Source organism: Bos indicus x Bos taurus, chromosome 28 (assembly GCF_003369695.1).
Source record: "Bos indicus x Bos taurus breed Angus x Brahman F1 hybrid chromosome 28, Bos_hybrid_MaternalHap_v2.0, whole genome shotgun sequence".
Classification (NCBI taxonomy): Eukaryota; Metazoa; Chordata; class Mammalia; order Artiodactyla; family Bovidae; genus Bos; species Bos indicus x Bos taurus.
Window position 1 is genome coordinate 987007 of NC_040103.1, and position 25822 is coordinate 1012828.

A 25822-nucleotide genomic window follows, 5' to 3' on the forward strand; every position below is an offset into this window, starting at 1 on the left:
TGGTTGGAGCTCCTTGCAGTCCAAGGGACTCTCAAGAGTCTTCTCCAACACCACAGTTCAAAAGCATCAATTCTTCGGCGCTCAGCTTTCCTCACAGTCCAACTCTCACATCCATACATGACTACTGGAAAAACCATAGCCTTGACTAGACGGACCTTTGTTGGCAAAGTAATGTATACAATGGTATTAAAATGAATAACAGTTACATACGGACAATAGTAAAAGATGTTTATCAGTTTTCACAATCAATAGCCAGACAAAAACTAAAAGATAATTACAATTGTAAGCCATACTGGAATTATGATTAACCTAACAATATAAAATAATTACATGCAATTTGGGGGGTTAAGTAGAGTGATGTGATAAGTGGAAAGGCATGCATGCTCATGTTTTCATCTGCCCAACAGTCTATCTCCTTTGGTTGGTGCATTTAATCCATTTACATCTAAGGTAATTATCAATATGTATGACCCTATTACCATTTTATGAATTGTTTTGGGTTTATTTTGTGTAGATCGTTTCCTTCTATTGTGTTTCTTGCCTAAAGAAGTTCCTTTAGCATTTGTTGAAAAGCTGGTTTAGTGGTACTGAGTTCCCTTAACTTTTGCTTACCTTGAAAGCTTTTGATTTCTCCATCAAATCAGAATGAGAGTCTTGCTGGGTAGGGTATTCTTGGTTGTACATTCTTCCCTTTCATCACTTTAAATACATTATGCTATTCCTTTTTGGCTTGTAGAGTTTCTATTGAGAAATCAGCTAATAACTTTGTAGGAGTTCCTTTGTATGGTATTTGTCATTTTTCCCTTGTTGCTTTTAATATTTTATCTTTGCCTCTAATTTTTGTCAGTTTGATTACTATGTGTCTCAATGTGTTCCTCCTTTGATTTATCCCGCTTGAAATTCTCTGCACTTCCAGGACTTAGTTGACTATTTCCTTTCCCATGTTGGGGAAGTTTTCAGCTATTATCTCTTCAAATATTTTATTGGATCCTTTCTCTCTCTCTTCTCCTTCTGGAACTCTTATAATGGATATGTTGGTATGTTTAACATTGTCCCAGAGGTCTCTTAGGCTGTCTTCATTTTTTTTTTTTAATCTATGTTCTGTTTGGGAAGTGATTTCCACCATTCTGTCTTCCAGGTCACTTATCCACTCCCACTGTCATCTAGGCCCACTTATCCATTTTCCTGCCTCAGTTATTCCTTCTAGTGTATTGTTCATCTCTGTTTGTTCTTTAGTTCTTCTGGGACTTTTGTACACATTTCTTGCATCTTCTCCATTCTGTTTCCAATTTCCTGGATCATCTTCACTATCATTATTCTGAATTCTTTTTCTGGAATATTGCCTGTCTTCACTTCATTTAGTTGTTTTTCTGAAGTTTTATCTTGTCCCTTCATTTGGGACATAATCTTCTACCTTTTCATTCTGATTAATTTTCTGTGATGTAGGTTTTGTTCCACTGCTACATGATTATATTTCTTCTTACTTCTTCTGTCTGACCTCTGGTGGATGAGGCTAAGAGGCTTAGGTAAGCTTCCTGATGGGAGGAAAAAACTGGATGGGTCTTTCTCTGACTGGCAGGGCTATACTCAGTAAAACTTTAATCACATGTCTGCTGATGGGTGAGGCTACACTTCCTCCATGTTAGTTATTTGGCTTGAGGTGACCCAGCCCTGGAGTTCACAGGCTCTGTGGTTAGAGTTAATAGTGACCTCCAAGAGGGCTCATGCCAAGGAGCACCTCTCAGTACTGCTGTTACCAGTACCCATGTCCCATGACAAGCCACTGCCAACCCACTCCTCCAGAGGAAACCCTCCAACACTAGTAGGTAGGTCTAGTTCAGTATCCTGTGGGCTCACTGCTCCTTTCTCTTGGGTTCTTGTGTAGACAAGAATTCGTTTGTGCCCTACAAGAGTGGAGGGCTTCCCTGGTGGCTCAGACAGTAAAGCATCTGCCTGCAAGAGACCCAGGTTCAATTCCTGGGTTGGAAAGATCCCCAGGAAAAGATAATGGCTACCTACTCCAGTATTCTTACTTGGAGAATTCCATAAACAGAGGAACCTGGCAGGCAGGGGGTCACAAAGAGTTGATCATGACTGAGTGGCTAACGCTACAAAAGTCAAGTCTCTGTTTCCCTCAGTCCCGTGGAAATATTTAATCAAATCCTGCTGGCCTTCAAAGTCAGATTCCCTAGGAATTCCTAGTCCTGTTGCCATACCCCCAGGCTGGGAAGCCTGATGTGGGGTCCAAACCTTCATAACAGTGGGAAAATTTCTTTGGTATTACTGTTCTCCAGTTTGAGGATCACCCACTTAGTGGGTATGGGGTTTGATTTTACCATGATTATGCCCCTCCTACTGTTTCATTGTGGCTTCTCCTCTATCTTTGGATGTGGGGTATCATTTTTGGTGGCTCCCAGTATTCTCCTGCGGATGGTTGTTCAACAGCTAGTTGTGATTTCAGTGCTCTCACAGAAGGAGATGAGAACACATGCTTCTACTCAGCCATCTTGAACCAATCCTCCTAATATTCACTCACTTTCAAAATGGGTGAAATAGCTACTTTTAAGAGTTTTAAGGATTAAACCTAAAACACATGAAGCACCTCCCAGGTTACTTGACATGTGACAGGCAGCCACAGGCAGGAGCTCTGTGGTCTGGGAGCTGTCTTCAACCTTGGCCTTGAGTCTGAAGAGCTCATCTGTGCCCAATGCCCTCTATGGCTCAGAGGTAAAGCCCACCCTGGACATGGCCTCCAAGATGTGCCTGCGGTCAGGGAAAGGGTCAGGGTTGGAAAGATAACCCAGAAGTGGCCATCAGAAGAGGCAGCAGTGGCCATCCCAGACTTTGAGCAAATGCTTCCCAGTTCTGCCGGGGCTGCTGTTTCATTTTTATCCAGTTCAGGCCCACACTGCTGCCTAGAGATGTCCTTATGCAAAATCCTCTCACTTCCCAGGCCTGGCCTTTAGTTCTGCCTGTGTCTTGCGTAAGACCAAATATTAATGAGGAATAAAATGCTGCAGGCAAACAGCTTTTCCAAATGGTACTTTTTCCAGATTGCATTTGAACTAGACCTTGGCCTGAAATGCAATATCCAAGGCTGACTTTATAGCTTGCAAGGCCATTTTCCATGAAGGCTTATATAAAGATGCAGAATTCATAAGATCCAGTGAAATGTCTGGCTTTGGTCCCAGGTTTATCCACTGAAGTCTATTTTCTTTTGTCCTTATCCACTACTTTGTAAATTACTGACATAATTCTAAGAGAAAGAGATGATAAATGCTGTTTTTGTCATCCTGATTTCATAATGCCCATGTGAAATGTTCATCTTTGTAACTCTTTTGAGGTGGATTTCTGTAATTCAGCATTCCTTCTCAAATCTTCAGCAACATGTTTTCTTTGACTTTAATTCATTTATTCCCCAAGTATTATTTGAGTGCCTATATGTATCAGGCATTGTGCTAGGGGTTGGGAATTTAGCAAGAAATAAACATGCAGCCACTGCCCTTGTGTACAGATGAGAAAGCAGAGGCCCAAAGAGGGTAAAATCTGGCCCAAGTTACACCACAAGTTTGAATCAAGATTGGAAGTCACATATCATAAAGGGAACAGCTATATACTTTGCAAAGATGGTAAATGAAATTATGGGGCCCTTGTCCAAAAATTATTAAGAATTTCAAGACATCAACAGCAGAGCATTAAATCAGATTTAGGGCCCTTTGGTCTCATGCCCACACAGCTGGCCCAATTCTTTGGATCATATTATTTTTTATCAGTTTCTACAAATTGCATAATTACTTGAGGATGAAATTAAAAGGGAGGTGCTTCTGAGGAAAGAAGGAACCACCAATAATGCTCAAGACAAAGAGCAAATGAAAGTTCACAAGTGATCTTTCTATTTGCCAGTTTGTGGTGAAAGTTAAATGTCTTGATAGGTCTTAAGCAGCAGAAACCCCCAGCTTAAATTCTTGACTATTCCCATGACACATTGAGAAGTTCACAATTGCAAGCACACTCATCTGTGTACAGATTATGAGGACAGAAACCCTGTGGGAATAACCAGTCCAGTGCCCAAATTGGCCAGTAGTTACTGGTAGCTCAGATGGTAAAGCGTTTGTCTACAATGCAGGAGACCTGGGTTTGATCCCTGGGTAGGGAAGATTCCCTGGAGAAGGAAACAGCAACCCACTCCAGTACTCTTGCCTAGAAAATCCCATGGACAGAGGAGCGTGGTACAGGCTACTGTCCATGGGGTCACAAAGAGTTGGGCACGACTGAGCGACTTCACTTCACGTTACATGGGCTACCTCTGTAGCTTCGCTGGTTTCTGTCTTTTTAAGAGGAGCCTCAGATCCTGAAGGAAGGGACCCCAGGACCACTCTTCCTTTGGTTGAGGCTGTGCACTAAAATCACACTGATCAGAGAGAAAGGTAGGGTCCTCTTTTCTGAGTGGGATGGGAGTGAGGGGGTGGGGAGAATAGGAAGACCTTCTCTACATGAGGTTGTGAAGGGTTTTAGAAGGAGTTCATCAACTTTTGAGGTCCTTGGAAGGGATACTGAGCCCAGGTTATCTTAGTTTCTTAGGGTAGGAGGTAAGGGGTGGGGGAACAGATGGAAGGCCAGTGAGGTGGGTACTGCCTTCTCCATAGCATGTATGCACATACACACATACAAATTGGTAAACAATCATAATTTATAAGTTTCTACCAGATTGGTAAACTAGCTGCAGAGAATTTTAAATGATTTTGAGTAACTTTTTTCCTAGAAAAAGGAGAGGCATGTCTTCACAGCAGTTTTTTTCCAGAAGCTCTCTCAGGCTCCTGTATAATTACCCTCCATAAACTCCCCAATGAAAACTTCATTTTGGAATCTTGTTAAGGACTCACACTGACGTACCTAAGCCAAGGGACCCAGGAAGCACAGCAGGTTGTCCAAGGGTTTATGTGTTTATTCTCTGCTGCATCTCACTATGATTTGAAGAGGCTTTCAGCTGCAATGATAAGATGTTAACACACAACTAGGGACTTTCCTGGTGGCCAGTGGTTGACAGTCCATCTTCCAATGAGGGGACACGGATTTGATATCTGATCAGGGAACTAAGGTGCCACATGCCATGGGGCAACTAAACTTGCCCACCACAGCTAGCGAGCCCATGCATCACAGCTAGAGAGCCTGAGCCCTGCAACTACTGAGCCCATACTCTGGACTCTGGAGCCCACACTCCACAATAAGAAGCCCCTGGGTCACGATAAGAGAAGCTCCTGTGCTGCAATGAAGACCCAGTGCAGCCAAAATAAAATCAAACAAAAATACATAATAGAGATGTCGCTGCAGGATGGATGTCAGCAGAATGGCAGATTTTAAAGCTCCAAACTGTCTCATCCCACAGAAATACCACACACAAAAAATCAGAAATGAGCCAATTTTGTGGGAGTTCAAGAAAACAGTCAAAGGTTTACAGTAACCAAGTAAATTCCCAATCAAGAAAAAGTGATCTTCAAAATGTTAGGAGAGCTTCATGGTGTTTTACTCCCCGATCCTATCCCTTCTCCAGGCCATAGAATAATTTTCAATAGATTTAAAAATATTGAAATCACAGAAATTTTATTTTCTAGTCACAATAGAATGAAACTAGAAGTTTATAACAGAAGGAAAACCAGAAATGTAACAGATAGGTGGAAATTAAGCACCACTGAAATAATCAATGGGTCAAGGAAGAAAACATGAAGGAAATTAGAAACACTTTGAGACAAATGATAATAAAAAAAAATACCAAAACATAAGATGCAGCAAAAACAGTGCTAAGAGAAAATGCATAGTTCTAAATGTTTACACTGAAGAAGAAATATATCAAATCCATAATCTAAATTTACACATTAAGAAACTATAAAAGAACAAACTAAACCAAAAGCTAGCAGAAGGAAGATATTAAATAAACAAAAAGATTAGAGCAGATAAATTAAAGAATAGAAAAACCATAGAGAAAAATTAGCAAAACCAAAAGTTGGTTCTTCAAAAAAATCAACAAAATTGAGAAAACTTTAGCTACACTAACTAAGAAAAAAGAGAGAAGATTTAAATGACTAAGATCAGAAATGAAAGTAGACATTTAATAACCTCTAATTTTACAGAAATAAAGAGTATTATAAGAGACTAGTACAAACAATTGTATACCAACAAATTGGATAACCTAGATGAAATTGAAAAATTCCTAAAACCACAAAGTCTACCACATCTGACTCATGAGGAAATAGTAAATTTAAATAGAATTATAACTACTAAAGAGATTGAATTACTAGTCAAAGACCTCCCAACAAAGAAGAACTCAGGACCAGATGGCTTCACTGGTGAATTCTACTAAATATTTAAAAAGAATTAACACCAATCCTTCTCAAACTCTTTTAAATAATTGAAAATAAAATGCTTCTTAACTTATTTCATAAAGCCAGGATTAACTTGATACCAAAGACAAAAAAAAAAAAACCTACAAGAAAAAAAGACCAATATCCCTTATGAGTATCGATGGAAAAAACCCTCAACAAACCAAATTTGGCAGCATATTAAAAGGATTATACCCCATGTCCACATGGGACTTATTCTTGGAATGCAAGAATGGCTCCACATATGAAAATCATTCAATTACTCTATCACATTAATAGAAAGAAGGGGGAAAAACACATGATCATCTGAATTAATGCAGAAAAAGCAAAATTCAGTACCTTTTCATGATAAAAGCACTAAAAAAATAGAAGGAAACTTTCCCAACATGATAAAGGTCATATATGAAAATCTACAACTAACATCATACTCAATGGTGAAAAACTTAAAGCTTTTTTCCCTAAGAGCAGGAACAAAACAAGAAATTTCAGTTTGGGCACTTCCCATTCAGCATAGCAATGGAAGTTCTAGTCAGAACAATTAAGCAAGAGAAAGAAAAAAAGATATAAAATTGGAAAGGAAGAAAAATTATCTCTACTCACAGATCATATGTTCTTATATGTAGAAAAGTCTAAAAATTACACACACACACATTCAGCAAAGTTGCAGGATAAAAAAATCAACACACAAAAATCAGTTGTATCTCTATATTCTAACAGTGAATGATCAAAGAAGGAAATTAAGAGAAAAACTGCATTTATAACACATCAAAAAGAATAAATTATCTAGGAATAAAATTATCCCAGGAGGCAACAGACTAGTACACTAAAAACTATGAAACACGGCTGGAAGTAATTGAAGAGACACAGACAAGTGAAAAGACATACTTGGCCCATGGATTAGAAGACAGATTGTGAAGATAACAATATTATCCAAAGGAATCAACACATTTAATGGAATCCTTACCAAAATCTCAAATTATTTTTCCAGAAATGGAAAAATCCACCCTAAAGTATATATGAAACCTCAAGGGGCCCCACATAGCCAAACAATCTAGAAAAAGAAGAACAAATTTGATGTCCTACATTTCTCAATTTCAAAATACAACAAAAGAGGGCTTCCCTTGTAGCTCAGTCGGTAAAGAATCTTCCTCCAAAGCCAGAGACCCTGGTTCGATTTCAGGGGTGAGCTCTAGGTTGCTTGCTTTGCATTTGAAAAGTGCTCCCCCTGGTGAATTTTTTCTCATCTCTGGGAATTGACCTATCCTAGGAGGGGCAGCCCTTCCAGGGTCAGCAAAGCCCCAAATAACAAAAATGAAAGACATGGTTAATTCAATACAGGAGCCACTTGCATAAGGTGACACTGCTTCCCGGGGCTGTGCTGGCCCCACTGGGCCCCATCCCTTCTCTGGAGCCTCTGCAGGAGAAGCAGGAGGCAGCCTAGGCAAAGCAGGGTGCGAGGCAAGACACCCACACCTTGTCTGCTCCCAGAGCGTGGAGCTGGAGGCCTCCTGCATTCCCAGCCCTCCTGCGGGAAGACACAAAGTGACGTCCATGCAGCTGGGCCAAGACGAGGTCCACAGCCTTCCCTCCAGGCCCTGTAACTGGCTGTGCTTCTCTCCTCCTCCCAGGATCGTCCCTCCTCTGTGCTTGGTCTGCCCACGCAGCCATCAGACCCTGGGGCTGGTGGGATTCCATCACTGGACACACTCCAGGCTCCCACCCAGGACCTGGGTAGCCCATAGAGTTCATTTTGGAATGTGGGGGTTTTTTTTCCACATAACATCATAGTATAAATATTTCTCATGTTATTAAGAACTCCTCATAAAATCATTTACTTATTTGGAGAATCGTCCATCTGGAGCACATTCACCATGACCAGACCTGGAAGAGAAGAGGTGGGCTGCAGTCAAGTTTCTGATACTTGTCCCCCACCACCACCCCTTCACCCTCAGCTTCCTAATGCTGCACCTGCTCACACAGCAATGGGGAGAAGTGAGCCAGGAGGAACCTGAACTCCTGAGAGCCTGATCTGACCCCTCCCTCCCTCAGGCTGGCTCCAGCCAAGAGAGCATGCGAGTGAGGACACAAAGCCATCCTTTGTGCCCTGTTTTCTTCCATAGAAATAACACTGAGCTCCCTGAACCAACCTCCCAGTGTCCTTGTCTGATATGGTTACTCCTGGGGATACTGAATATTTTGTTACATTTTTGCTTCCAGCGCAGCACCAGGCAGGCCCTAGCTGTCCCTCCTTGAAGGAAGCCTGCATTCTACAGGGAGGTGAACTGAGGGACCACAGAGGGACTCAGCCTCTTGAGAGCCTGGCTGCAGACCATGGACAGACCCCACCCCAATCCACATCCTCAGTGCATGACTCACTCCAGAAGGCGAGCTCCCGACCTGCCTCAGAAAGTCCCTGGGGGCATCTCATGTGACAGACACTTGAGGGAGCTGGATGGTGGGATCAGAGTGGACAGAGAGAGGCACAGAGTGAACAGAGCTGGGGTGGGCGGTGGAGGGAAGCCTAGAGGAGGGGTGTGGATGCAGGTCTGCCCCTGCTTGGCTGCTTCAGGGTCCACGCCCTCCTCTGCATGAAATGATAACTGCTCCATAAGATGCTAACTGGTCAACTAGTAATTATCCAGACTTCCAGTCTATCATTCAGAAGACCAAAGATTGTCAAAAGTGACTCAAAACAGGTTGACCTCAGCCGATATGTCATCTCTGGGACAGGGACTGCCCACAAGTCAGGGGTCAGGTCTGAGGTGTGGGCTGGGCTGGGGTTCTCTACACAGGAGGGCATCAGATTCACCCCCAGATCTTCCTGAAACTCTGATGCCAGGATCCCTCCAGGCCTGGCCTTGGAGCCTAAATGCCTACATTTTTGTGATGCTCTGCAGGGTTTCCTCGGAGAAGGCAATGGCACCCCACTCCAGTACTCTTGCCTGGAAAATCCCATGGACAGAGGAGCCTGGTAGGCTGCAGTACACGACTGAGCGACTTCACTTTCACTTTTCACTTTCATGCATTGGAGAAGGAAATGGCAACCCACTCCAGTGTTCTTGCCAGGAGAATCCCAGGGACGGGGAAGCCTGGTGGGCTGCCGTCTATGGGATCGCACAGAGTCAGACACGACTGAAGCGACTTAGCAGCAGCAGCAGTAGCAGCAGCAGGGTTTCCTGACTCAGGCCCAGCCTGGATGCTGTCCCAGGATGGGAGACTCACTACATTTGCCCCGAAGGAAACTCTTTCCATGTGCTTCTTCCTGGTCACTGGGGGCTGTTGTATGTCGTATAAGCAGTGCTTTCTCCTGCAGTTTTTCTCTTTAAGAGCAAGTCTCTCCCAGTCCATGGCCAGCCCCGCAAGAGCAACCCTCAAGCCCCTCAAGGTCAATCCTGCTGCAAGAGCTGACCCATCTCTCCCATCCTCCTCCAAGTCCATGTCTTAATTTTTCCCTTGAAGTTGCCTCTCTTCCCCAGTTCAGAGTGTCCCACCTCCACAGTATTAGCAGCTACCTAGCCGAGGGCCTGGGGTGAAACCTGGTTTTGTCCCTTCCCGTTCTACCTACCTTGTTCCTGCTCCCAGCTCCACGGCCCCCATCATGAGGTCTCTCCACATAGTGTGTGACTGTCACACAGGCTGATTTTGAGGGTTTGAAATGTCTGTCATAGACACTGTTCAGGCCCTAAAAGACCCTGGAAATGCATATGCCTATGTGTGTTTGTGTATATATGTGTGTGTGTCTGTGTATATGTCTGGGTGTGTTTGTGTGTATGTATGTGTGTGTGTCTGTGCATTTCTGTGTGTGTGCATGTGTGTGCCTGTATATAGGAAAGACAAACAGACAGACAGAAGAACCAACTGAGTGCAGCAGGCACAGCACAGACAGGTGTTTCCAGGGGCCCCTCCCACAGAGGGCAGTGGTGGATCAGGGTTCTGGCACCTCTCTGCCTCTTCTTCAGCCTCTTCACGATGTTCCTGGGAGCCAAGCTCTGTGAGAACAAGCTGGCTAGAGACCATGAGCACAAGAGACTTGGGGACAGGCTGTTTGTGGAGTTCACATGTCATGTCACTGGGAAACTGATTTCAGCAAAGCCATGGCTGTTTCAGACCTGGTTATTACTTTTAGGGCTTGAATCTATTCTGCCAGCCGTGCAACAGATGTCTTCAAAGGAAAAACAAAAGCCAGGAAGCCTACAGAGAGCTGACAAAACCCGGGACCAAGTGTCTGGGAGGTGAACTTGGAAGTGGGAACGAGCTGTGCGTGAGTGAGAAGCAGTCTGGGCATCCAGCACCTGGAGAAGCTGTGCCCATCCACACCCAGCCCAGCCTTTCCTGGCTCTTCAGCCCTCTCATGAAGTGACCCCAAAAGTGAAGCTGAGTTTGGGGAAAGTGGCAGCCCTTTGGGGTGAACAGGCTTGTGGCTGGCCCCATTTGGCACATCCCAGGAAGCCCCCATTGGCATCCCCCAGCTTTTCCTCCATCACAAGGGGCTCTCAGTACTTCCCTGAGTGATGCCAGGACCACCGCCTCCTGGTCTCTCTGCCTTTCTAAGACGATGCAAGGGTACCAAATAAACTGGTAATCATGGAAACATGTTACAGACCAGCAGCCCTTAACCCTCTTTGGTCAAAAAATCCCTTATGAATCTGATGAAAGTGGTGGGTCAGGCAGATTCTTTACCACTGCAATACCTGGGAAGTCCAAAACCTTCAAGAATGATTAGGACAGGCAATAGGTAGCTATTTGGGCACAATTCTTTTAGGCATTTGTGTAGAAACAACCCCAGACCAGCTAAGGTACCCCAAGCTGGATGCTCCCCTGCTCTGTGCTGTTCCCACTGGGACCTGGAAGACACACTGTGCCAATTCCACCAAACGTATCACCCCATCCTGAGTCCTTGGTAGAAATTCTGAGAACACACTTATGGCAGCATCAACACAGGGACCCCAACACCTATTTCTGATGATTTCCTTTAAAGATTTTGATGATTTCCATTAAAAATATTTTGGACAAAGGCATCTTGAGAAAAACTTCTGAATGCTTTGGATTTTTGTAAAGACATGGTATTCATTTTTAGTTACACATGGTAGTGGAGATGGGGTATGTTCAGGGCTCCCAGCAAGAGTCTGAGTCAGAAAGGCACCTATGGCTCTCCCACTATATGTTGGTCGCCTGTTAAGCCCACAGGAAAGACCCAGAGAGGTTTTAGGGACCCGAGTCCAAGACCCCACAGGTGATGAGTATCAGGCCCCAACATGCACTGCCCAGGCCGGATATACGGACTCTACTTTGCGTCTGCCTGGGGCAGCTCCCAGCCTTCTTCCCGAGGGGTCGCTGCACTGAGCTGCCAGTGGGAAGATGATTACAGGGCCTGGGTGGACCCCTGCTGACTGCTCCTGGGGTGCCCATGTCGGCCTTTACCTGGAGGCCACCAGGAACAGGGAGCCAGCCTGTGGGACCTTGAGCATTTCATCTCCCTTCCCTGAGGTTCCACTTCCTCAGTAACAGGAAGAGAGAAGACCACTCCGCCATAGCCAGAGCTTCAGTTGGACTTAAATGAAACATAGGAGAAACACGGAGTGCTTGCCAGGTTATAGACAGCTCAAGCCTCAGCTGAGCAGGCTGTCAGCCAGGCAGCAGGTTCCATCCTTGAGTGTGACCCCTGGATAAACAGATCCAGGAACCCTCACTGCCCACAGGTGAAGTTGATCCAGGCCCCTTGGGGGGCCCTGGCTTCTGACTGCCAGTGGCCTTCAGGCACAGAGGCTCAGTCCAGGGGTCTGGATGGGGCATGGGAAGCACAGCTCATGTTCCACGGATGCCAGGACCTGAAAAAACTGAGAAACTGCTAAAAGTGAGAGTAAGGAGCTCTGGGCAGGGTCAGAAGCAGAATGCCAAGCGGGACCCAGGACCTGCTGGAGCGAGGAGGAGCAGCCCTGTGGCCCTGTGGTCACTGAACACATGGGCAGATGGATCATGTACCCTCCTCCCTCCCCAAGGTTCTCACTGCCTCACCCACAGAGATGTCCCAGATACAAATGTTATCATTTGAAATGAGCAAATGATGCTTTCTCATTTTTCTATAAACATTGTCATAAATGCATCATCTCTAGAACACTGTTCTGTCATTACCAGGGGTCAGCAAACTTCTCTTGCCATGACCAGACTGTAAGTATATCCAGGCTTGGATGAATCATACAGCCTCTGTCACAACTGCTCCCATCAGCCCCTACTAACAGTGGGCATGGGGCCATATTCCAATAAAACTTTATTTAAAAAGTCAGGTGGTGGGCTGGACTTGGCCATCTCTGTGCTCTTTAATTTGGCACCTAAGTAAAACCAGCAGGATGGCTCTGCAAACACAGCTGGATCTGATGATTCTATCACCCTACCCACAACCAAATTTCTGAATTCATGCCCCTACCTTGCAGAAATCCTGGAGCTCCCAGGTTCCAAAATAATCTTCTCTGATATCAGCCAGGGCCTCTGTACACAGCACTAAGCCAGAGGGCCTGCCTGGTGAGGGGCAAAATGAGCCTGTAGGTCTGAGTTAGTTCTGAAGACAGCCAGTCTGCAGAGAATTCATGGTCTCTGCCCTTCAGATAGGAAATTGCTTTTCTGGTCTTTCTCCAGAAAACTGCACTAATTGATGCCAATTAAAACAAGACAGGAAAGATGGCCCTGCCCCCAGTAAAGGAGTTGATGGCAAGCATGTCCTGACTGGAAACCAGTCTGCTCTCTCCTTCCTGCCAGGCAGTGAGGGGGAGGTGGGAAGTAGGGCCCCCAGGAACCAGGCGGACAGGCCAGGGGACGCATGGGTGGAGGAAACGATGCCTCCAGTCCAGGATACAGACTGAAAACACAATGGAGTTTCTGGGAAAGGCCTGTCCAGTCTCATTTCCTGCAGATTTCTAAGAAAAGGTGAGGTTTCACTGCTTAGGAGAGGAGACAAGATTTCCTGAAGGCCGAGAAGACAAGTCTTTTTCTAGTTTTTGATGGTGATAACCATCATGTGTGGATGAGGTTACATTTCTAATTTATTAAGAGTTTATTAAGTGCCAGGCCCTGTGCTAAGTATGTAGCCTCTGTCTTACAGAGAAGGAAGCAAAGATTTGGGGTAGTGTGTCCAAAATCTCACAGTGACAGAAAGAGCTAGGCTGTAGTCCATGGGGTTGCTAAGAGTCGGACACTACTGAGCGACTTCACTTTCACTTTTTACTTTCATGCATTGGAGAAGGAAATGGCAACCCACTCCAGTGTTCTTGCCTGGAGAATCCCAGGGACAGGGAAGTCTGGTGGGCTGCCATCTATGGGGTCGCACAGAGTCGGACACAACTGAAGCAACTTAGCAGCAGCAGCAGCAGCTGCATGTCTCACTAAGAAACACACCCTCACTGAGCAGAGTGTGGTCTTGTAGCTATCAGGGCTGTCCAGAAAAACAGAAAGCAGAGCCAATGTGGGGGGTGTGTTGGGGGGGCGGGGAGTGTGAGTGTGTGTGTGTGTGAGAGAGAGAAAGAGAGAGAGAGATTGGTTGACTATTTTAAGGAGTTGGCCCACAGGATTGTGGAAGCTTGGTGAACTCCAAATCTACAGGGCAAGCCAACAGGCTGGGACCCAGGAGAGCCACAGTTCACTTCCAAAGGCCCTCTGTTGGCAGAATTCCCTCTTCTTCCAAGGAGGTCCATCTTTATTCTCCCGAGACCTTCAACTGATTGGATGATGCGCACCCACAAATGGGGGAGGAGGATCCACTCTACTGATGTAAATATTCATCTCATTTTAAAAAATGCCTTCACAGAAACATCTTAATTAGAGTTTGACCCAGTAGCTGGGCACTGTGGCTCAGCCCAGTTGACACATAAAATGAACCATCATGGGTCCCATTGGCACATCTGCATCAGCTGGGGGCTTGTTAAAGACCCCAAATCAGCTCCAGCCAGACCGACTGAGTCAGACTCTGCATGGAGAGCTTGAGAAATGCTAAGACTTCCTACTCACCTACCACCAACAGCTCACTACTGATTTCTACCCACTCCCTTCCACATGGCTACTGCTCCACAGTGAGGGAAGATGACATCTGGATGCTCCATGAAGGGCCAAGCAGGAGGGATGCCTGCTCTCTACTGGAGCCTTCCCTGCTTTGCTACCCACATGCCTCCTAGACTCCTCCAGGCCTGATGCCCTAGGTTCCTGGAACTTGGTCCCTCCAAGGTGTTGAGATACCTTCCATCTTCTGTCCTCTGTCACCAGGGAGATGGCACCGTGGGGATGGGAGGATCCCTGGGATGTGAGTCAGGAGAACTGGGCTCTGTTTCTGAGTGCATTTCCAACTCTGGATGACTTCAGATCCACCACTTACCTTCTCATCATTCTCCCAGGTATAAAAGGAAGGCTTTGTCCTACATAAGTGGCATTCAAGTCCTTCCTCCTCACCCTCAGCCTCCAATCAGTGGGATACTTTTAGGTAAGTGAAGTATTACACAGAACAGGAAGTGCATAATAGATAAGACTAGAGACTGTCTGATGATCAAAGAGAGTGCATGTGTGCTAAGTTGCTTCAGTCGTGTCCAACTCTTTGTAACCCCATGGACTGTAGCCCTACAGACTCCTCTTTCCATAGGATTCTCCAGGAAAGACTACAGGAGTGGGTTGCCATGCCCTCCTTCAGGGGATATTCCCAACCCAGGGATTGAACCTGCATCTCTTACATCTCCTGATTTGCAAGTGAGTTCTTTATCACTTTGAGCGACTTAGAGCCACCTGGGAAGCCCCAGTCAAGGAGAGGGGGTAGACAACCTTGACTGAGCCCTCCCCAGGCTCCCCTGCCATCCCTCACACCAGCAAGCTGCTCCTGAATGCAAGGAGGCAGATAGCTTCCTGAGTAGCACCACCTCCAAGACAGAGATGGCAGAGGGCTCTTCCAGCCCCTGAATTTCTCTACTGAGTCCAAAAAGCCTGGCTTTTCTAGGGCAGCATGGTGGGTGAAGAAGTGTGGACTTTACAACCAAGAAATCCCTGCTGCTACTGCTGCTGCTAAGTCGCTTCAGTCGTGTCCGACTCTGTGCGACCCCATGGACTGCGGCCTACCAGGCTCCTCCGTCCATGGGATTCTCCAGGCAAGAGTACTGGAGTGGGTTGCCATTGCCTTCTCCCAAGAAATCCCTACTCACTATATATCGGTCTGCTGGGGCTGCAGCACAAAAGTACCATGACCAGGAGCCTCACACAACAGACAATTATTTTCTCACAGCACTGGAGGCTGCAAGTCCAAAATCAAGGTATGGGCAGCATTGGTTCCTTCTGAAACCTCTCTCCTTAGCTTGTCCATGGCCACCTTCTCACTGTGTCCTCCAATGATGACACTCCAGATGGGATGGCAGAGGAAGGAGAGGGAGGCAGGAGTGCCACTGGACAGCACCCACCTTCTCTAAGGTGCCCAGGAGCCTCTGCTAACCCAGAAGGCCAACTCCCCAGCCACCTCTCCACTCCCTCCATGAAGGGACCCTCCCTCTCCACTAAAGTTTCCTGACCTCAGACTTCAAAGGCTCCAAGGTATCAACTATCTGATTTGATTAGTTAACCTATGTCAGTGACAAAGAGCCCAGAGAACAGAGCTCTACCTGTTTGCAAATATCAAGTTTGCGAATACTATTCATGGCAAATAGATGGGGAAAAAACAGTGGAAACAGTGGCTGACTTTATTTTTCTGGGCTTCAAAATCACTGTAGATGGTGATTGCAGCCATGAAATTAAAAGACGCTTACTCCTTGGAAAGAAAGTTATGACCAACCTCAGTTCAGTCACTCAGTCGTGTCTGACTCTTTACGATCCCATGAATCACAGCTCGCCAGGCCTCCCTGTCCATCACCAACTCCCGGAGTTCACTGAAACTCACATCCATCGAGTTGGTGATGCCATCCAGCCATCTCATCCTCTGTCGTCCCCTTCTCCTCCCACCCCCAACCCCTCCCAGCATCAGAGTCTTTTCCAATGAGTCAACTCTTCACATGAGGTGGCCAAACTATTGGAGTTTCAGCTTTAGCATCAGTCCTTCCAATGAACACCCAGGACTGATCTCCTTTAGAATGGACTGGTTGGATCTCCTTGCAGTCCAAGGGACTCTCAAGAGTCTTCTCCAACACCACAGTTCAAAAGCATCAATTCTTCAATGCTCAGCTTTCTTCACAGTCCAACTCTTACATCCATACATGACCACTGGAAAAACCATAGCCTTGACTAGATGGACCTTTGTTGGCCAAGTAATGTCTCTGCTTTTGAATATGCTATCTAGGTTGGTCATAACTTTCCTTCCAAGGAGTAAGCATCTTTTAATTTCATGGCACCTAGACAGCATACTAAAAAGCAGAGACATTACTTTGCCAACAAAGGTCCATCTAGTCAAGGCTATGGTTTTTCCAGTGGTCATGTATGGATGTTAGAGTTGGACTATAAAGAAAGCTGAGCGCTGAAGAATTGATGTTATTGAACTGTGGTGTTGAAGAAGACTCTTGAGAGTCCCTTGGACTGCACGGAGATCCAACCAGTCCATCCTAAAGGAGATCAGTCCTGTGTGTTCATTGGTAGGACTGATGTTGAAGCTGAAACTCCAATACTTTGGCCGCCTGATGCAAAGAACTGACTCATTGGAAAAGACCCTGATGCTGGGAAAGATTGGGGGTGGGAGGAGAAGGGGACAACAGAAGATGAGATGTTTGGATGGCATCACCAACTCAATGGACATGAATTTGGGTGGACTCCGGGAGTTGGTGTTGGACATGGAGGCCTGGCATGCTGCGGTTCATGGTGTCGCAAAGAGTCAGACACAACTGAGTGACTGAACTGAACTGAATAACTATTTAGAACACAGTGATGTGGAATGTGGTCATTTTTCCTGTATATGATAGGAAACTGGTGTATTTTTCTACTTCTATCTATTAATCAAAAAAATATAAATCAGGTTTTGCTGATATTAAATTTACTTTATTTTACTTGATCTCAAGGAGTTTTTGAAAAAGGAGAGGAAAAGGAAAGCTCCAAGAGTAGAACTCAGCTCTGGAACCCTGGGCATTGGTTCTATGCTCTGACAGCTCAAAAGCTAAAACCTAAGGATGTAGGTATTTTAAGAATAAATTTTGATAATTTGGACTAGTTAATAATTTTTAAGAATAGGTCACCTATATCATCTATATCTTTTTCCTGAAGGGAAAAAGAAAGTCCTGTCTGATAAGAATCTGTGCTGTCACCTTTATAAGAGAATTCACTCTCACCTCAGGGGCTTTTGTGAACCAGAAAAATATCATTTACTTGGTTGAGATGCAAGAGGCTGTTTCATTTACCAATAAAAGGTCGAGGTCTCAGAATTTTTTCTCAACAGCAGGGCACCGTAAAATACTTGGAGACCTATGTCCCCAGAATATGGTGCTGAATATGTTGCAAAGATCTCAGTGAACCCATCAGGAAACAGAATCCTGCTAGGCATGGGTGGTCCACAGATGTGCGCCTGCCTTCATGGGGAGCCTAGTTGAAGGTTCTATGGAAACCTTGAGATGGTGGTTAATGACATCCATCTTCCTGCTTAGGGTGAGAGGAGGCATGGCAGGGCCTTTGGGAGAATGTGGTGTGGCCCCATCAACGGATGCTTAAGCTCTGCTCACCTCTTCCCTGGGGAAGAGCACAGGTGCCAGGACGAGGGGCCAGCCTTCACCCACACCCCTGCCCCCCTCCCCTCCCTCTCTACCCACCTCACCCCTGCCAGGTGAATGCCAGAGGGCAGGTGGCCTGGAGTGAGCCAGGGTGGGGAGCAGCAGGGAGCAGTGACAGTAGAAATGAGGTCTCCCTGGAGGCAGCGGCGTGTCTGAGAACAGTGCCAGATGAGCCCTGGGGGAGGGGCCATAAGCGGAACTTTCTCGAAATCAGTTCTGCCTTTTTTGGTGCCACCCGAGCTAAGCAGCATATGGAAGAGATTTTATTTCTTCTCAAATGTTGGTGCTAATTTTGAAATCTTTCTATTCTAACGAGACATCAAACTATATAATAGGAGAACACACAGATGGCTACCCGAATGACAGCGCTCCCAAGAAAGAAAAGCCAACAGGCTCTGTTCTGCTATCATAAGGCCTGTGCCACCCAGCAGGGCCCCCTATACATACCCCACCCACCTTAATCCACCCCTTTCACCTCCTTCTTACCCCAGCCCCAGCCCGCATTCCCTGTCCTGGCTGGGATGACAGGGAGGCCCTCAGGGTCACCACACTCTTCATACTTCTTCCCAGATATGTTGGAGATGAAATGTCTTCCCAGACTAGGAAAAAACACCCACCAGGGACACCTTCTGAGCAGCAAAACCCTCCAAGGCTAAGTCAAAAGAAATCTTTGTACGATGAACCAATGAACCATGTGTATGTAGTTCAGCAAATTTGACTTTTTTGCTAAATGAGTAAAGGTGGCTTGAGATGGAATTTACACTGGACACCAATGTTAGCACCTGAGACCAAAGGAGTGAAAACGGAGGCGGAACTCGTCCAGAGGCTCTTAGACGAAGGCCTGAGACAGCTTCCCTGCCCCTGCTTCTCTGGTCCCTCCTCCCTCCCAGTGCCAACAGCAGCCTATAGGGCTGCCACATGTTTCCCCAATACAATGATTTTTCTCCTCCAGTCACAGAGTAGCTGCTCAGTGATCAAGAAAAGCCCCCTGGACGCTGCTCTCATCCAGAGCCAGGGGCGATGTGTGGCCCCGCCTAGTCCAGGAGAGTGACCACAGAGCACTCAGGGTTCCCCCTGTGGCCAAGCCTCCAGCCCTGAGCTTCTCTTCCCCATCAAACCTCCCCACATCCTCCGCTCTCCAAGCCCAGCTGGTGCCCCTTCCCAAGAAACTATTGGATAGGACCTGCCTGACTGCAGCGAATGCTTTCAGGATCACAAAAGTAGCCTTTGAAAAGGATGGGACATAAACACGTGGACTCCAGAGGCTGACCTAGAAAGGAAACACGCTCAAGCCCCACCTGCCTCTTGAAGAGCAGACATTCACATTCAGACTGCAGTAACCCAGGGGCCCTCTCCCCAGCTTCGGCCTCAAGGACAGCTGGTGGTTTTGCTTTTTCCTGACCCATGTTTTGTACAGGGAAAGACACATCTTCCAGCTTCCACTGATTACCTATGTGGCCTGTGTAAGAATAATAATAGTTATTAGAGCTAAGATGTGTTGATATGGAAGTTGAAGCCCCAATACTTTAGCCACCTGATGCAAAGAGCAGACTCATAGGAAAAGACCCTGATGCTGGGAAAAATTGAAGGCAGGAGGAGAAGGGGGCAGTAGGGAATGAGATTGTTGGATGGCATCACTGACTCAATGGATATGAATTTGAGCAAACTCCAGGAGATAGTGAAGAACAGGGATGCCTGGCATGTTGCCATCCATGGGGTTGCAGAGTCAGACAACTGAGTGACTGAACAAGAAGATGTGTTGACCACCTGCTGTACACCCCACCCTATCCTAACATTTTCTGAGACTTATCATCATCACCACCCTCACATGAAAACACTATGGTTTTTAGTGTCCAAAGAACTAAAGCTCTGAGGATGTAATAACACACAAGATGTCACAGTCCGCAGCACAGAAAATGTTTCAAAGCCAAAGCCTGAATCACCACACAACCCGGTCTCCCCAAACTTGCACCAACAGTATCCCCAAATTTTCACTGTCTAACAGAGAAGTGGGGAACCTCATGATCTCCAGGATCTCCAGGGACGTGGTCCTGAGCCGTCCCATGATGCTCTAGACCTTGGGTGAAGAGGGGTGCAGAAGCTCTTCCCTAAAGCAGGCAGAGACTTCTGTTCTGTCTGCAGCCCTCCTTCTGCGGCTGGTCTGCTTTCTTGCCCTGGTCTCTGGGCTCAGCCAGGTCTGCGCCTGAACGCCTCCCCTGGCCGGCTCTGCAGACCCTACTTCTGTGCATCCACAACCCTACACACTTCCTCTTGGCTCTTGACTCCGAGGCTTTGAGTGGGTTTCTCTAGGTCTTGCTCCAGGCTCAGCCTTAGGACACTGGTGGCCCCTCACCGGGCCTGTGGCTGCCCTGCACCTGGACTAGCCATGGAGGCACCAGCAAAGCCATAGAACGGTGCTGCAGCCAGACCCGGAGAGCTGAGCCCAACCTCGGCTAACGTTGGGACTGGATATCAGGACCACTTTATCAATTTTATGACTGCTGTCTTTTCCTCCTCCCAATAGTCCTACGAAATAAGCATCATTAGTCTCAATTTATGGTAAAGAAACAGAAGTTCAGAGAAACTGGGTAACTCGTCCCTGGTCCCGTAGCCCCTGGAGCCCAGGTGCGTGGATGCAGCCAAGCCTGGCTTTCTCCTATGCTTTCCTTGAATAAGTAGTGGCCTCCTCGCTGGCAGGCAGAGTGAGGCAGGTAGAAGGATGCCTCCAGACAAATCCAGAGAGATGGACCCCTGCTCCATGCTCCAGGGTCCCGGGGATCAGGCAGAGAAGCTCCCCACAGAGGGAAGCTGTAAGCTGCATGCTGGGAGAGACAAGGGTCATGCGGAATGCGGAAGAAAGGGGTGTGGGGACACGCATCCCGGGAGAAGCCCCTGTGTTGAAGCAGCAAGAACACCAGCCTGGCCCAAGTGGGTGGGAAAGAGGTAGAGGGAATATGTAGCCCTCAAAGATCTGGGGATGAAAGAGAGCAGTATTTGGGGTTGGCCTCCAGGTGGCAGGTGGGTAGGGCAGGTTCTGTGTAACAAGGGCCCAAATGAAAAAAGCCTGGAGATGGGAGAAGTTGGGAAGGAGTTTGTTGAAATAAATCAACCTCTATCAATACCAAACCTTAGCCAGGTAGGCGAACACCAAATCTAATGAGTTTACTAGATGACCTCGCTAATCCAAGAGGCTGGGCCTTAGCTGGGGCATGAGAAGCCAAACTCCCTGAATTGCTCCCTGGGCTAGGGTGCTTGGCCCATCTCAGCCCAGGGGTGGGGTGGGGAATCTCCCACAAAGGGGACATAAGGCTGCAACTCTCTTGGCTTGGCTTCTGCCAGCTGCCGGGAGAAATGGTGAGGTTTTGCCTCTCTAGGGGTGACATCACAGCACGTGGGAAGTTTTCCAAATGTGGATTTCTCGGCCCAGCTCCAGCACTGCTAAACCAGAGTCTTATGAAAGGGTGAGTGGATCCCAACGATCTGGACTTCTCTTAATAGTCTTCATCTTTCTAGAGCAGTTTTTGGTTCACCCGCAAAATTGAGTAGAAAGTACAGAGAGTTTCCACAGACCCCTTCTCCCCCCAACACAGCACTGCCTTCCCCACCGCGGAGGTCTATGTGTTACAATGGATGAAACTACACCAACAGGTAGTCATCACCCAGAGTCTGCCTTAAGAATCACTCTTGGTGTTGGACATTCTATGGGTCGGAACGTGTCTAATGAACGACATGTATGGGTGCATGTGTGTTACGTCGCTTCAGCCGTGTCCGACTCTTTGCAACCCTATGAACTGTAGCCCTCCAGGCTTTTCTCTCCAAGGGGATTCTCCAGGCAAGAATCCTGGAGTGGGTTGCCACAGCCTTCTCCAGGGAATCTTCCCGACCCAGGGATCAAACCCATGTCTCTCATGTCTCCTGCATTGGCAGGTGGGTTCTTTACCACTAGTACCCCCTGGGAAGCCCCCAGGCCATGTATACTACTGTATGATAGTTTCACCCAGAGCAGTGTCCCTGCCCTAAAAACCCTGTGTCCTCTGCCTGTTCATCCCTCACTCCCTGACAGTCCCTGGCAACCACTGGTGCTTTTACTGTCTCAATGATTTTGCCTTTTCCAGAATGTCATGCAATTGGAATTATACAATATATAGGCATTCCAGGTTGGAGTCTTCCACTTTGTCACATGCATTGAACTTTAATTTGTGTCTTATTGTGGCTTGATAGCTCTTTTTTTTTTAGAGCTAATATGCTAATATTCCATTTTCTGGGTGGACCACAGTTTATCCATTCATCTTAAAGGACACCTTAGTTGTTTGCCAGTTTTGACAATTTGTAATAAGGCTGCCATAAACATTTGTGTGCAGATTTTGTGTGTTCTTCCAACTCCTTTGGGGAAACACAAAGGAGCACAATTGCTAGAGCATGTGGTAAAAGTATATGTAGTTTTGGAAGAAATAGCCAAAGGGACTGCAGCATTTTGCATTCCTACCAGCTGTGAATGAAAGTTCCTATTGCTTGACATCGTTACCAGGGTTTGGTATTGTCAGCGAGGACTTTCACCATCCTCATATGCATGTATGCATGCGTGTGTGCTAAGTCGCTTCAGTCGTGTCTAATTCTTTGTGACTACGCAGGGCTCCTCTGATCTGCCAGGCTCCTCTATCCATGAGATTCTCCAGGCAAGAATAATGGAGTGGGTTGCCATGCCCTCCTCCAAGGGATCTTTCTGATCAGGGATCAAACCCCCATCTCTTAAGTCTCCTGCATTGGCAGGCAGGTTTTTACCGCTAGTTCCACCTGGGAAGTCCCATATGCGTGTATACTCTGAATTTATAACAAGCTCCCCTGGGTAAGTCTCATGTTTTCTGAGACTGAGAGCCACACTCTGGAATTGCATCCTGTCTGAGAAATTGGGAGCAGCTGTGTTGCAGGAGCAGGTGGAGTTTAAAAAAGCAGACCCAGGATCCCTGGAACACCAGCTGCCCAAAGGACTTCAGGTCCGTGTTTAGTGTGGCTGCAGGGGGTTAACAATCATTGAGTAATCTCAGCCTGGGATTTTAGGAGCTCCCTTCCTAGAACCTGGGAGAAGTTTTGTGAAGAATCCTCAGATGATGATGGGGGGTTGCTTTATTTGTTTGGGTTTTTTTTTTGTTTTTTTTTTTTGAAGGAGCCAAATTCAAGCCTCCAAATGTGTATCCAGTAGCCCTCCCCCACAGCAGGCTTTGGTCTGGCTGGTTATTGCTGGAACACACAGCAGCAGTCATGTGTGGCTGCTTCATCCTCGGGCACTTGGCGAGCTTGCTGGGTCCCCACCACCCCCAAGGGCCAAGTGAGGCAGAGGCTCTGTCAAGTTTCCAGCAAGAAGAGGCTGGCCCTTCAGACATCCTGGGACAAGGGGCCTCGGTCACCCCATGTGCATGCCTCCAGTCCCAAAGCCTGTAATCAGGGCTTTGCTGACATCAGGGCTGGTCTCAGGAAACTTATCAAGTGAGCCTGGTGAGGGCTCGGCTTCCCCTCGAGGACCCCACAGAGGCTGGGCTACTCCAGGATGAAGCGGCCATGACTCAGGTTCTCAACGCCCAAGTGGCACTGCTGGCCATGGCACTGACCCTCTCTGCCCGGGGCCCTGCTCCTGTGGGTGTGGAGGTGAGGGGCTGTGTTGGAGGGGGTGGGGAGTGGGATGGGGGAGGGGAGTGGTAGGGTGGAGCTGGGCTGAGGGGAAGTGATGGGTTTGAATCTGTTTTTCGATGGGATCCAACTCAGTTTGTTCAGTGGATTCAGGACACGGGACTACAGCCCCCACAGTAAAGTTGCTTCATTTCACAATAGGATCTTGCTACTCAGCCAGCAGCTTCTCCATGGGCATGTGGATGCCACGATGGCAACCCTGAGTCCTCTGGAGAAGAAAGTCAAACCAGTCCCTTTCCTGTGGGGCCGATCTCACGTTCTCGGGGATTCAGCTCCATGGATGTGCAAGGTCACTCCTGCGATGGAGCCTGGCTCAGCAGTTTTAATCTGAAAGAAGCTCTAACGGGCAGCACATTGGAGAGAGTCCATCAGACAGGCTTTGATTGGGGAGAACAATGTGAAGCAGAGGCAACTGAAACACCACTGAGGCTTGGGGAAGAGTCATCTTTTCCGAGGGATTCAAAGACAGTCCTTTACAGCAGAATAGACTCGATAGACTCGTTCACAGCCTGGGATGGGAGTTTCATGGTCAAGGCCTGTACTTTGCTAAGGGTGGGGCACACCTCCTTGACTCCACTATCTTGAGTTACTCCTGCCACTTTCTCCAGAGGAGAATCAGTGCTGCCAAAGTTTAAACCCAGAGGTGGTTAAATTTTAACCTCAGGCAAATTTTAACCTCAGCTAAACGTGGAGGGCCTCTCGGGATGCTGGGGATGGAGCAATGCTGTCAGGAATTCTGTCCACAGGACGCTGCACGAACAATCACATCTCGACCCCTCCTGCAAACCCACCCTGGGGATGGCGCTGCCCAGGCCTGGGGAGTACCCCCCACAGCCCCCGGGACAAGAAGTTTTCTGGTGATGTGAAGTCCATGAATGACAGGAGTTCACATATTAACACATCCTCTGTGAGTCTCATTCAAAGTGAACACTCAGCCTGTGGCTGGCAGGAGGCCTGCGGACAGAACAGAGGTGGGGAGTTGTTCATCTGCTGGAGACCGCACACCTCAACAACAGAAGCCTATGTCCTCACAGCCCTGGAGGCCGGACATCACGGACGAGGGTGCCGGCTGGGGGATTTCTCCTGATGCTGCTCCTGGACCTGCAGATGGTCACCATCTCCATGTCTTCACTGGCCCATGCTTAATTTAATCACTTCTTCAAAGACCCTGCTCCCAGTGCTGTCACATTCTGATGTACAGGGGTTAAAAATTCAATGTATGGATGGGGTGGAGGTGTGTAAGGAACTCAGTTCAATCAGTAACACCTGGTGAGTCCTTCTCCCTGCCAGCATTTCCCCGCTCCTGCCTCAGCCTTGACCTCCCTAGGACTGGAGCCTTAATGGAGGGAAAGTAGTCTCTCTGCCCAGGTTTGGAGCCCAGGGGCCATAGCACATGTGGAAAACTGACCTTTCTCTTGGTGGTGTCTTCTTGGGTCCTCTGGGAGCCTCTCCTGGGATTCCGGGTACCTCTCGCCTCCAGCTCTCCTGAGAAGGCTGATGCCTTGCCCAGCTGGCCATGACAACTCCTGTTCAGTCCGTGGTTCGGAGCTCTGTCAGCACACTGGGAGCCTCTCAGCACACTGGGAGCCTCTCACTATGGTGCTGAGGGCAGAGGACCCAGGCCTGTCCAGGGCAGGCTCGAGCCTCTGCTGGAGCGTCCTTGCCCAGCTGCCCTCCACCCCCCACAGATGCCGTCTCACCTCCTCCAGCCAACTCAGCCCATTCCTCACCTTGGGGCCTCAGGCCAGCGCCAGGTGCATGTCCCCTATCAGCTCCCCAATGTGTCTGCTTAAAGCCCCTCTTCTGAAGCTGGAGGTAAGGGGCTGGGCCCCAACTCCTTCCCCACAGATTGGAGGATGCACTGGACACCCACGGGGCAGGAATCCTCCCTTAACCCCCTTGCTCTCTCCACCCTCCTTCACAGGTGAGCAGACACCATGTCCAGAGACCTCGTTTGAAAAGCCCTTGCTGGTTGGACTGGGGCCTATCTTGGGAGCACAGGAGCACTGGCCGTTCCTGACTGGCCTTCCTTCTCAATCACGTCAGTCATGTCTGACT